The sequence below is a fragment of the Lynx rufus genome, unplaced genomic scaffold (genome assembly GCF_022079265.1).
Source record: "Lynx rufus isolate CCGP_SWC_20201006 ecotype Redwood Valley unplaced genomic scaffold, mLynRuf1.p SCAF_2, whole genome shotgun sequence".
Lineage (NCBI taxonomy): Eukaryota > Metazoa > Chordata > Mammalia > Carnivora > Felidae > Lynx > Lynx rufus.
Genome location: NW_025814834.1, coordinates 67,096,110 through 67,109,466, shown reverse-complemented (window position 1 = coordinate 67,109,466; position 13,357 = coordinate 67,096,110). Strand labels below are relative to the sequence as shown.

The 13,357-nt window shown below is 40.6% G+C and overlaps 1 protein-coding gene across 1 annotated transcript in view; it reads left to right on the top strand.

The window, feature by feature from the left end:
• The window catches only part of CSRNP3 (cysteine and serine rich nuclear protein 3), a 76,557-nt gene that overhangs the window by 25,597 nt on the left and 37,603 nt on the right, over nt 1-13,357 (top strand). The gene's annotated exons all lie outside the window — the stretch shown is intronic.

Here is a 13,357-nt window from a genome sequence, read left to right as displayed (position 1 = left end):
CTTCTGGCTCATCTTGCCCCAGTGGCTCAGGAAGTCTGTCAGCTTCATTTTTCTCTGGACTTTCCTCTTGCTGCCCCAGCCTGTACACACAGTAACAACAGAGTCCCAGCTACCCTGTCCTGTTAGTCCTGCTCACTTACTTTGTGTCTTCTTTCATCGTGGATCCTAACGAAGATCCAGGAAAACCATCTGGCATTTTTGTGGGGGAAAGAAGGACTGTAGTCCTTAATTTACATAATTTTAATAAAAGACTTTTTAATAGAGGAATCTTAATTTTATTTCAACTTTTTCATGTATATTCGGAAGCTAAAGGGTAAAATAATCTCTATCAAAACACAGGCCCAGGTTTGGATTCTGAATATGTACGCCCTACCCTGGTGCCATGGGGCCTCCTGGGGGAAGGAACAAAGGCCTCAGTGCCTGCTGTATAGAATCACCACAGAGGGCTTCCATTAGGCTGGCCCTTTTTTCTTACTAAAACCTTCTCCAAAGTCAGTCTTTTTTTTTTCCTTTGATGTGAGCTTACAATTTCCTCACTTTCAGGGATTTAAATTACTACAAATGTTCTGTGGGTTCATCCACTTTTTTCTCCTTGAATTTTTTCCTTTGAGGTGAAACACAAAAAATCAACATTTTGACAGTGTACAATTCAATATATATATTTCAAAGAATATTTTTTTTAATTAGGCTTGATTTTCTTCATTTACCATGAAGGATCACGAAATGTGTTTGATGACTATTTTTTTTTAATAAAAAATGTATACATTTGAAGTATATAATGATGACTAGGTCAAGCTAATTAACATTCATCTCCACGTTGTTATCGTTTGTGTGGGGTTGGGTGAGAGTGCCTGAAATCTACTCTCTTAGTAAATTTCCAGTTTATGATACAGTGTTATTGACTAGAATCATCATGCTGTCCATTAGCTCTCTGGACTTACTCATCCTACCTAAGTACAACTTTGTAAGTGTTCCTCCATTTAGAGGTACCATGGTATCTACAGAGTCTCTTGCTGGCCAACTACTCTCATCCATTGTTAAACTGGCACCTCATAAATTTCTGCCTAGATGTCCTTTCTCTTCACAAAAGCTGCCTAGGTTTTCTTCTCTTAACTAAGAAGCCTTCTGTTCATCCTACAGCCCCGAGGAAAGCCAAATATACTTTAGAAAGCCAAAGTTCTCACCTTTCCTTCCCCTGCCTCTCCATATTTCCTCCTTTTCCCTAACACCTCATTCCTTTATTTATTCTGTCCACTCCAGTGGTCTCACCTACCATTCACTAGGATTCTCTTAGGTGCCAGATGTTATACTTGTTAATCTCCACAACCCGGTGGGGGGAATATTCTCATTTTACAAAGAGGAAACAGGCAGAGAGCAGTTATGAAGTCTCAAGAAGGTGGGAAAACAAATAGTGGCTAAGCCAGGATCGAAATCCCATTGTGACTGTGAAGCCAACACTATGTTACACTGCCCTTCAGACACATTTGTCTGTTGTTTTTTTTAGTTTTCTTTTAAATGTTTTTATTTTTCAAGGAGAGAGAGAGAGAGAGAGAGAGAGAGCATGAGCAGGGGAGGAGCAGTGAGAGAGGGAGACAGAATCTGAAGCAGGCTCCAGGCTCTGAGCTGTCAGCACAGAGCCCGACACGGGGCTCGAAGTCATGAACTGTGAGATCATGACCTGAGCCAAAGCTGGACGTTCCACGGGCTGAGCCACCCAGGCGTCCCACATTTGTCTGTTTTTAGAGAGATCATGCAGAATAATTAAAACAATGTGACAGTCCAAAAGATCCGATTTCAAATCCTGACCCCATCATTTTGGTTGTATCCTAGGCAAATCATGAAACTTCTGAGTTCGTTTTCTCACCTGTAAAATGGGATCAGTGATCCATTCTTTCGTTCAATAAATATTTACTGAGCACCTCTTTCGTGCCAGCTACTGTTTTAGGCATTTAGAGTATGGCAGTGAATAAGACCAATGCTACTCCGTTCTCAAAGAACCAAGGTGTTAGTGGAGAGACATAATAAGTATATGTATCACGTAGTTTTAAGTTCTCTAAAGAAAAATAAGACAAGGAAAGAAAGGATAAGTAAAGGCTTCTCCAAGAAGGTGAAACTTGAGCAGAAATGCAAAGTAAGGGGGTAGCCGCATGGACATCTGGGATAAGAATATTCTAGGCAAAAGGAAAAGTGCAAAATCCTAAAGGCTGAATTTAATAGTAACTGACTCAAAAGCTTGTAACAATTAAGTGACTCCTCACAGTACATAGATTGGTATATTTCAGGCACATGAATGTCTTCTTTCTCCCTTCAAAGTTTCAATGTATTACTAACCCTTAATATTTCCTTGCCCAAAGCACATTTGAGAGCTGAACACATTTAAAAACCTATTGTTTTGGGGCTCTTGGGTGGCTCAGTTGGTTAAACATCTCTTGACTTGGCTCAGATCTCACAGTTTGTGAGATCCAGCCCCACATTGGGCTCTATGCTGATATCTCCTAGCCTGCTTGAGATTCTCTCTCCCTCTTTCTGTGCCCCTACCTGCTTGTTCTCTCTCTCTCTTTCTCTCTCTCTCAAAACAAATAAATAAAACATTAAAAAAAACCCTACTGTTTTGCCTCATTGCTATGACATGCAGGGTCTTTTACCACCCTTCAAACAAGTTAGCCCAAGGTGCCTGCTGCTGCCACTTATGTTCTGGCAACTTCCATCCTGCTGCTGTCTCTTCTTTATACCCAGTGGCCAAGTGGCTTCACCAGAGTGTGCACCATTCTCTCCCACAGGTAAATTTACTTATAATAGTCTCCAACCAAAGAAAATCCCCACTCCACACCCTCAATTCCATCCCGTTTCCCACCAATGCAATGAACAGATTCTTTTTCCCTTCTGTAGTTGCACTTCCTTCACCATCATGCAGCCTTGTCACTGGCCTCCTCCGTCCTTGTGAGATACATGTGTTTCTTTTTTTTTTTTTTTTTTTTTGTGGCTTTATGCTTTCATGCACTTTAGAGGAGGTTATTTCTTTAGGGCTTCCTTTGAACTCCTTCACCTCCTATCTCACTGTTCTCTTTTAGCTCCTGCTGGTTACCCCAGCTCTTCTGTTAATCAGTCTTCTTCGGGCCCAATATTCGATGGCACTGAGATCTTGAGGGAACCATTTAACTGGGTTTGATGTCCCCCCTTGATATTCTCCCTCTACTCCAGGCCTGAGAAGACCTTCACCTCTGATGCAAGCCCACCAATCTCCTCTCTTCAGCAGGTGCAATAATTTTCCTTGCATTTTCTTGATTTCCCCATTGTGTATATTGAGCTAGTTTGTTTTTCTTCCCATCACCTGAAATCCTTTGCCATTTCTCCTGCAAACCCTTTTGCACTAGCTGCTTTTCCCAGTATAGCCACAAGTAGTGTTCTTGAGTTCTGTTCTCTTTCATTCTGGCCCCTTGAAGTAGGCATAGCCTAGCCTTATTGAGAAGTGATTTGTGGCAATCTCTTTGAAATAGCTTTCTCTGCCTCCTTTTTTTAAAAAATATTTTTCTAATGTTAGTTTATTTTTGAGAGAGAGAGAGAGAGAGAGCGAGAGAGAGAGAGAGTGTTAGTGGGGGAGGGGCAGAGAGAGGGGTAGACACAGAATCCTACACAGGCTGCAGGCTCCAGGCTCTGAGCTGTCAGCACAGAACCCGACACGGGGCTCAAACTTATGAGCCATGAGATCATGACCTGAGCCAAAGTTGGCCGCTTAACTGATTGAACAACCCAGGTGCCCCTCTCTGCCTCCTTTAAAAATGAATGCACTGATATTCTCTTTGAAACCCCTCTTCTCCCTTCACATTGCAGTGATTATTGGAACCACACACAAACTTTGTTTTTGGTGCCCTCCTTTATTAGTTATAACTACTTTCCACCTAAAAGGAAACTTTCCAGGGGTGCCTGGGTGGCTCAGTCGGTTGAGCGTCCAACTTCGGCTCAGATCATGATCCCACTGTCTGCGAGTTCAAACCCCACATCGGGCTCTGTGCTGACAGCTCGGAGCCTAGAGCCTGTTTCAGATTCTTTCTCTCTCTCTGCCCTTCCCCCACTCGTGCTCTGTCTCTCTCTCTCTCTCTCTATCTCTCTCTCTCTCTGTGTCAAAAATAAATAAACATTAAAAAATTTTTTCCTGTAAGTAACACTTTCTTCCTCTTGTCACATGACCTTCCTTAGTTTTCACAAATATTGACCCTCCCATGAGTAAATGCAATTGAATACAGTATCTTTATTTGATCCTCACCACCCAGGGACATGGTCAGGGAATGATACTTGTTCCTCCTTGGATGCAAAACTACGATCTGAGAGGCTGTGAAATTCCACCCCCTCCCCATCAAGTACACAGCCAATAAACAGCTGCTACTTGGACCCCATCTTCTGTAGACCTGTCTCCACTGCCCTATTACACATGCCCCAGCAAATTGCACTAGAACCTGATGCCTTACAATGCTTGCTAAAGCCAACTAACTGAGTTACAGATCCTCTTGGAGCCATTGTTGAATTCCTAAATAATTCTCCTAAAGAGAATGGGTAGTTTTTAACCTCAGCCTATTCAATGGAATTGCTTCAAAATTTCCCGCAACTCTATTCTGGTATCATTTATTAGTGAGCCCTACCCTGGATCTCCTGGCGGTTACTCCCATTCTTGGGTAGTAGACTCGCATTACCAATCAGTCCAGGGGGCTATGCTCTAGATATGTCCCCACTCCCAACCACAAACGTACTCTTCTTTCAGACCTCCTTTATTCTTGAGACACCATTATATGCCCTTCACCCCCTACTCTACTTCTCTTGTCCTCTTGGCTTAGCAGTGTGCCACCACTTTTCAATGTCTTTCTGTACTTACTATCTCCTGATTCATGCATCTCATTCACACACATTAAGAAAGCTCCCATGATGTTCTCTTCAAAAAGCTATGAATTCCGGAGTGCACATGTGATCTCCGCATCTCTGTGAAGCGGCCAAAGCACCGCAGATATGTGACTTGTCCAAGGTCGTTGGGTGGCCTGTCAAGTCAGGAGAGAGGCTAGAATCAGATGCAGAGTGTCATGTTCTCCCTTTGGCATTCCTCATGAAATATTCAACCAAGTGACAAATGAAGATATCTCTGGATGTGTTTGTTTCAGATTAGTGAACAGTAAACTCCAGAACCATCAAATTACGGTTTGTGAAAACCTAAAGCAGCACCCCAGCATTAGTTGTATTCTACCACCCTCTTTTATCCCCCTTTAAAAGTTTTCATCTTTATTTATCTTCATTTTGCATTCTACCTTTCATTGATTTCCTCTTTTATCCCTGGATGCCCTGCCTGCAGCATTCAGCAAACCATTCCTTCTCTCAGATCTAGAGGACCCCAAGCTGATTTCCTGTGGTTCAGTTCTCAACCACTTAAAAGAAAGGTTGCAGCGTTTGCTTTTGTAGTCAGGTGAATTTGATTGTTTAAAACAAGCTCGCTTTCAAAGAATCTCAACAGACTCTACAAAAGCTTAATCATCGTTTCTGTATGTAGACTAAAATAAGACCTAGGGCACACCACCCAAGGGTGCCTATTCTTTGATATTTGAAGAAATAAAAAAAGCTCCTTTTTGTCTCCTTTTCTGCCTGAAAAATTAAATTCTACTATTCTTAGTGAACAATGCATTAATCCTAAAAGCATGCATATATATTTTGAATTGGTCTTTTCATTTTCTAAGACAGCATTTATAATTGTGATTCTTATTTCTTCTACACCTAAATCTGACTTCCTTCCTCCAACTGTTTATTCACCCTCCTTTATTGCCTTTCCCACCTTCTCCTTCATCATTTTGAAATCCACCATATTTTTTCCTGTCTGTTACCCCATCCCAACCCCCCAACCTCCACAGGGCATTAACTCTAGTGAGTGGTGGATACATTTTAGGTACCCATGAGAGCCTATCCTGGAACTTTACTCCTCCCAGCTGGACACCAATAACTCTCCAGCCTGGATCTCCAGGGTCTCTCATTGCATCTCCTTCTTTCCCAGATAACAGATGACAGACAAAATAGACATTTAATATTTACTCTGTACGTGAATATATCTCTCACTCATCGTGAACCTTAACACCATTTGAGGAAATGCTGACCTTGTATAGCTATCCATCATGGGGATTTTATCAGAAATCTTTTTTATTTCTTTTTATTTCTCATATCATAAAATTGCTTATATTCAACATGTTCAAAATCAGCCCTTCAGTTCTTCAGAGCTGGTGGAGCAAAGACCTTATTGCATGCATTCACTCAACAAACATTTATTAAAAGCCTACCCAGGGATATACAGAGATATATGAATGCCCCAGGGAGGCTAATTATTTGTTCAACATTTTCTTATTAGGGCCAGGGTTTTCAATTATTTGTGTACCTTTTTCATTATGTTCAAAATGAAAGATTTATTACCTGCACTAAACATTATGTAACATTATAACTTAATTGTAATTGCCTTGCTATTGCAATTTTCTGAACCAGATAACTTCTGAGGAGGCACATAAGAGGGTTTTAAATTTAAATGATAAAATAAATCACACGTTCCTGGTAAACAGCAGTTATGCCATGCATCTTGCACTTTCAGAATTTCAGTTTCCAGTGACTGCGACTTGAGGCACCTGACTCAGGCTGGGGGCAGTATCTGTGCAGGAACGTGATTCTGCCTGCCGTGCAAGGAGCGGCTGGTGCCCGTGCCATGTGTATCCTCAACAGAGATTAGTGATGCCAGTGAAGTCTTTTTATGTTCTCACTCGCGGGAGCTGTTAACTTTGGTGGGAACAAGACCAATTTATAAGTTGCTAGCATTCTGTGGAAATCCACTTTTACTGGCACATGTCTTTTATTTATTCCAGTGATATTTCTGTAACCCATGATGGATGGCCCCTCTAGAAGCCCTTTGCCACTGCCCAGCTATCCTGCCCTTAATGTATTAGGGATATGGAAGAAAAGCAAGAGGGACTCCATGCCCCAAAAGACCTCAGTCTAGCAGAAGAGGAAACAGATGAAGTACACAAATCAGTTATTAGACAACCAGAGTATGTCATTGTGTTTAAGTGATATTTTTAGAGAAATGAACTGTTTCATAAATTAAAGTTCAGTAAGACTACAATCCTTGCAAACCAAACCCATCCTGTCCTCATGCTTTATAAGTAAAGTTGTATTAGAATACAACTATGCTCATTCATGTACATATTGCATATTGTCTCTGGCTGGTCTTGCACTATAATGGCAGAGTTGAATAGTTACAAGAGACTGAAGGGCCCACAAAACCAAAATGTTTACTATCTGGCTCTTTACAGAATAAGTTTGTTAACACCTGCAATAAAATGTGTATGAACCTGTTTCAAAAGGATGAGTTCAACTACTATTGGCATTTAAAGTGTTGACTCAAGGGGCACCTGGGTGGCTCAGTCGGTTAAGTGTTTGACTTCAGTTCAGGTCATGATCTCTTGGTTCATGAGTTCAAGCCCCACACTGGGCTCTCAGCTGACAGCTCAGAGCCTGGAGCCTGCTTTGGATTCTGTGTCTCCCTCTCTCTCTCTGCCTCTCCCCAATTCACGCTCTCTCTCTCAAAAATAAATAAATATTAAAATTTTTTTTTTTAATTTAAAGCATTCACTCAAGACTTGTTTGTAGTATTTTCACAATTTCTGTGCTAAGTAGCCAGGCCCAGAAACAAAATGAAATATGACCATCATTGCACTAATGGTAATAGAAAACCATAAAACATTTAATGAGTGCTTAGAATACAGCGTAGGTATTCTGAATTTAGTGAAGAAATGTTCTTTTTTTATTTTCTTATCAATGTCACAAATCTGTCACCCTTTTAAGAAAAAAAAAGTAAAAGAAATCAAATGTTCTCTCTCCCTTCATGAACAGTCTATCCCTGCATTAGGACTTTAGAGCCTTACATCTACATTTTAAAAATCTATATCAGAGGCACCTGAGTGTCTTGGTTGGTTGAGCATCTGACTTTGACTCCTCAGGTCATGATCTCATAGTTCGTGAGTTTGAGCCCTGCATTGGGCTGTTGTCAGTGCAGAGCCCGCTTGGGATTCTCTATCCCCCCCACCCCTCTCTGCCTCTCTCTCTCTCTTTCTCTCTCTCTCTCTCAAAAATAAATAAAACATTTAAAAATAAAAATAATAAAACTCAAGAAATCTAAATCATTTTTTTTAAGTTTATTTATTTATTTTGTGTGAGAGAGAAAGAGAATGGAGGAACGGCAGAAAGAGAAGGAAAGAGAATCCCATGCAGGTTCCACAGTGCAGAGACTGAAGCAGGGCTTGAACTCACAAACCATGAGATCATGACCTGAGCCAAAATCAAGAGCTGGACACTTAACTGAGCCTCCCAGGCACCCCTAAATCATTTATAGTTTAATAAATTCTTCATCAGAATATCTCATTTTGATTCATAAAGAAAAGCCTTGGATTAAATGAATATTTTTTCCTGGAATATTTCCAACACATACAATTAGGACACACCCCATGATTCACCCACATCTTTATTTTGCTACTGTTTTTATCAGAACTTTGCATTCTCAGGATTGATTGAACAACAACTAAGCTAAGTGACTTACCAGCTGTCAATTTCCACTTCCTATCTGCAAAATCCTTTATCTCATTTGTAGGGCTGCACCAAGAATAAATGAGATAAAACTTGAAAAATGCTTTGCACTGTGGTAGACATGTGAAAAATGTTAGTGTCCTTCCCTTTTTTGATATATTTTGTAATATTTGAACATTTTTCTGTCATATTTAATGTTAATGTTCCTATCACCTTAAACTTAGGAAAAGGGCCACCTGAGTGAGCCAGATGCTGATTACTGTGGTTCAGCTTGTTTAATGTCTCTTAAAGCATTCATCCCAGTCAGTTAACCATCAAGTGACTTAAACCTAGGGATGCCCTACTTCAGAGGACCTATAATGCAATAGTATCCTTCAATGGAAGGCAGCCAGGACTGTCCTTTATTGTTTCCTTCTGTCATTTAAATCACCTGTAACTGTTGGAAAAGGAGTACTAACATCCTAGAGCCAGCAGATTCTGAGACTCTGTCTTTAAGAGAGAATGCAATGGCCTATCATAAAGCCTCAAATTCTGCCATTAATAATATTTTGATCTTACTATTTTTCTAGGATTTCTTATGAATCTGCATGGGAAATATTCAGTATTTTTAATTAAAAAAGAAAGAAAGAAAGAAAGCAATCCCTTCTGAGATTTGTAGCTCTCTCAGTCTTGCTTTATTCAACATTCACATGCCTTTGTTTTCCACATAATCACTTCAATCCCCTAGCTCACAAGCTTTCCAAGCCTCCCCACTGAGTACAGAATAAAATACCAGTCTCCTGGTAACAAGACTTAAATTTAAAACCAGACTGGCCTGTTCACCTATTTTCTCTTGAATACCCGGTCTTGTGTTTTACTCCTTTGTTCATTTCCTCAGTGCTGAGAATAATGCCTGACACATAGTAGGTACTCAGTAAATATCTGTTCATTTAACTAGTAACCAAAGTATAAACAGACCCTCTTCAGCAAACCACCCACCAAAGATAACAGTGGTAAGACTGACAAAGACCTCATCCCAGCAAAGCGTATATATTGATGGTCAAGATGGATAGTTGACAGATACATAACATCAAACAGGGATATGGACTGACAAAAAAGTAAAAAGAAGGAAAGGAAATGAATGAGTGGAAGGAATGGAGGAAAGGATGGGTAGACGGCTCTCCTCCCCAGGGAAGTTAAAGAAGGCCTCTGTGAGTAAAGACATAGATTTCATGAGGAAGTATGCTAGGTCTTGTGCTAGGTGCTGAGAACATAAAGGCTAGTGGAGCATACTCCTAGCTCACAACAGGAGCATGCTACCTGTTAGGTGACAATGATTGCATTCTAGGGTGTGGAAAGGTAACACAACCTGTGGACAAAAGCCATTCTAACACCTTTTATGGTTGCCTTGCTGTGCTTCTGTGTTCCTTATGGTAATCTCATCCAGAGCTGTGTCTTGTTCATCTTGGTTTGCCCCGAGTGCTTACAGTCCCCATGTGTTCTAGGCCCAGCAGGCTTTTGAATTCAGCCCCTGCATCCTGAAGAGAGCTGTCCAGGCACTTAAGCTGGAGCTGTGGGAGGAGCCGCCTGGAGGTACTGTCTCCGGGTTCTCAGCAGAGCGAGCTGACTGCTCTCCCCCTGTGAGTTACTATACACACCCAGAAGCCATGTGGCAGCACATGGGATCAGTGAGAGCTGCCAGAGCAGTGCGGCCAGGCGGGGCCCCTGGGGCGCCTGTGAAGTCATCCTCTTCTTTTCTGTTTGAAAGTCTCACTGTGATCATAGTGGAGAGGAGTGGGCAGAACCTGGAGAAACTCATTCTTTTCTCTTCGTGAATATCAAAAACGTACCCCAACGCCACACGGGACATCTTGGTTGACAAAAGCTTGCCTCTGTTTTCCTCCCAGGAAAAGAGGGAATTTTTAAGTGGAAACTTTAAATTCCAGAGTGTTCAGAAACTCGCTCTCAGAGGCACATTTGAGACTTTGCTCCCTGGGATAATCGGCTGCTTTAATAAGGGAGTTGGTGTTTGGTGAGGCAAAAAGAAAGAGAGCAAGTGAGAAAGGGCAAGTGAGTAATTTGTGCTCAGGTAAGAACATGGCATCATAGACTGTTCGTACACACAGGACAAATACCTATTTTAAATACCTAATCTTATTTGTATGTAATTTACACATGAGACAATATTGTCTTGTTTACACACAGTATCTTACCTAACTGTAAGACTAGTCTGCGCGGGTCTAGATTTTATGTTAGATGATGTAATCATCTAGGTGTTGTGGTCATGGCCCAGTGCAGCTAACCAGGATCGCAGACCAGAATTAACGTGATTCTGTAGAATCCTTCCTCCACCTCCCTGACACTGCTCTTCCTCACTCCATATCCATTCTGTTTTCCCTCCCAAATTGCTACCCTGAGAGCTACAAGTCACCTACTTCCATTAGGCAAAGCAGTTTCTCCCCCTACAGCTTCTGCTCCCAAACTCACATAGCCAAACACAACATGGCAAATAGCAGACTTAAGGGTAAAATAAAAAAAAAAAAACTTGTGTTTTGTTTTATTCTGTTTTCTGAATCTATGTAAACATATGATATTGTTTTAATAGAATTGCTGTTAACATGGAGAGAAACAATGTCTTCTGTTGGGTCAGGTGAACTTACTTGTTCTTATCAGCTGTGGCCAGTGACAAGCTCATATGTAAGCTGATTGACAATTTATGCAGAAGCCACCTAGGAATTGCTTCGGTTATAGGCACTTAATAGATATTTATTCAGTGAATGGCTAAATATGAATGCATACATGCATAATTGGATGCATAAATTGGAAGTGTAAAGGTGAGGAACTCTTTGAAAGTGTAAATAACATAGGAAGGTAATCTGTGTGTTTTTAGAGATCTGTGTATGAGGAAAATTATTCTAATTCATTTGATAAGACACGTGTCTTAAGATGCTTTCCCAGTAATGTTGATGTTTTTGTGTTATTCAAATACGTCTCTCCCATTAAGTTTTCATAACTAATAGCACTGATGTGCAAGACAGGCAGGTGACCACTATCATCATGTATAACCTTGGCTTCACTACAACCAAGTTAGCAAATCAACCAGATATACTTATCATAAATGGATATATCCCTGTAAGACATAAATATGTGATATCTGTATATGTAAATCACATGCCTAGTTAAATTCTAGGAAACTTAGACTCTGTGGCTATTTTCCCACCCATTCTCAAATTCCATCATGCTAATACTGCTACACTTTTACTAGTTTTTTAAAAAGTAGGACATTAGGGGCGTCTGGGTGGCGCAGTCGGTTAAGCGTCCGACTTCAGCCAGGTCACGATCTCGCGGTCCGTGAGTTCGAGCCCCGCGTGAGGCTCGGGGCTGATGGCTCAGAGCCTGGAGCCTGTTTCCGATTCTGTGTCTCCCTCTCTCTCTGCCCCTCCCCCGTTCATGCTCTGTCTCTCTCTGTCCCAAAAAAAATAAATAAACGTTGAAAAAAAATTTTTTTTAAAGTAGGACATTAAGCATTAGCTAACTCATTAGCCTAAAATGCTTTTGGCTTTTATCAGTGCTGGAGCAGAGCACACAGAGATATCGGTGGATAGGGACTGAGAGCAGTCACTGGGCAGTAGGGTTGACCCCCATGTAAGACAACTGGCAATCCTATTCACAATACCACAGGTATTATGGCATATTCAGTTCTGATCTAGGCAAATTTTCTGTTTGTTTGTTTGTTTTTTAATCGTTAGAGAAAATGTCTGATATGGTGGAAAGAAGTATGACAGAGAGTATTGCTGGATCAAAGAACTAGGCAGTTCACAAAGCTATGATTTTAGGATGATTTGATAAAGCTATAGCAGGAACTCATAAGATAGCTTGGAATTAAAGAACAAGACCAAGTGTTGAGTAGGAGGAAAGAGGTAAAAGAGACTAGGGCTCTTGGCTCTTGCCCTCTTCAAACTGTCTGGGTCTTTATATACACATTTGGCAGAAATGCCACTATCCGATCAATGTGAGTGTGCCTTGAGAAAAAGAACAGACTAATTAGTATACCTGGTATGGTAATGGTAATGGGGATGGAGCTAATAATGTATTTCCAGGCTCATTCTCATTGGCTCAGAATTACTACTTACAGTTGGTCATGATGCGACAGGCAAGGAATGACACACAATGGTTCATAACCATTATAGAGTGGTTTAGGCTCCTGAACACATTTATGGAATTCTGTATATCAGGACTTGTACCTATGTTTAATGAAATTTTGAAAATGGAAAACATATGGTCATAAGTGCTAGGGTATAAGATGCATCATTTTTAGTATTACCATTTCATGGATGTATTAAACAATTTCATTGTCTTATGTTCAGAAAGCTATAGAAGTGTTTCTCAAAATACAAAATGGAAAAAAAATTATCTGCTCTTTGTCATGTTAATTTTATAAAAGTTGGAAAATTAAAAACGATATAAAGAAGGAGATTTAAAAATACATGTATAGCACTGCAAAGGAAACAATCAACAAAACTAAAAGGCAACTGATGGAATGGGAAAAGATATTTGCAAATGGTATATTGGACAAAGGGCTAGTATCCAAAATCTATAAAGAACTCACCAAACTCCACACCCAAAAAACAAATAATCCAGTGAAGAAATGGGCAGAAAATATGAATAGACACTTCTCTAAAGAAGACATCCAGATGGCCAACAGGCACATGAAAAGATGCTCAATGTCACTCATCATCAGGGAAATATAAATCAAAACCACACTCAGATATCACCTCACGCCGGT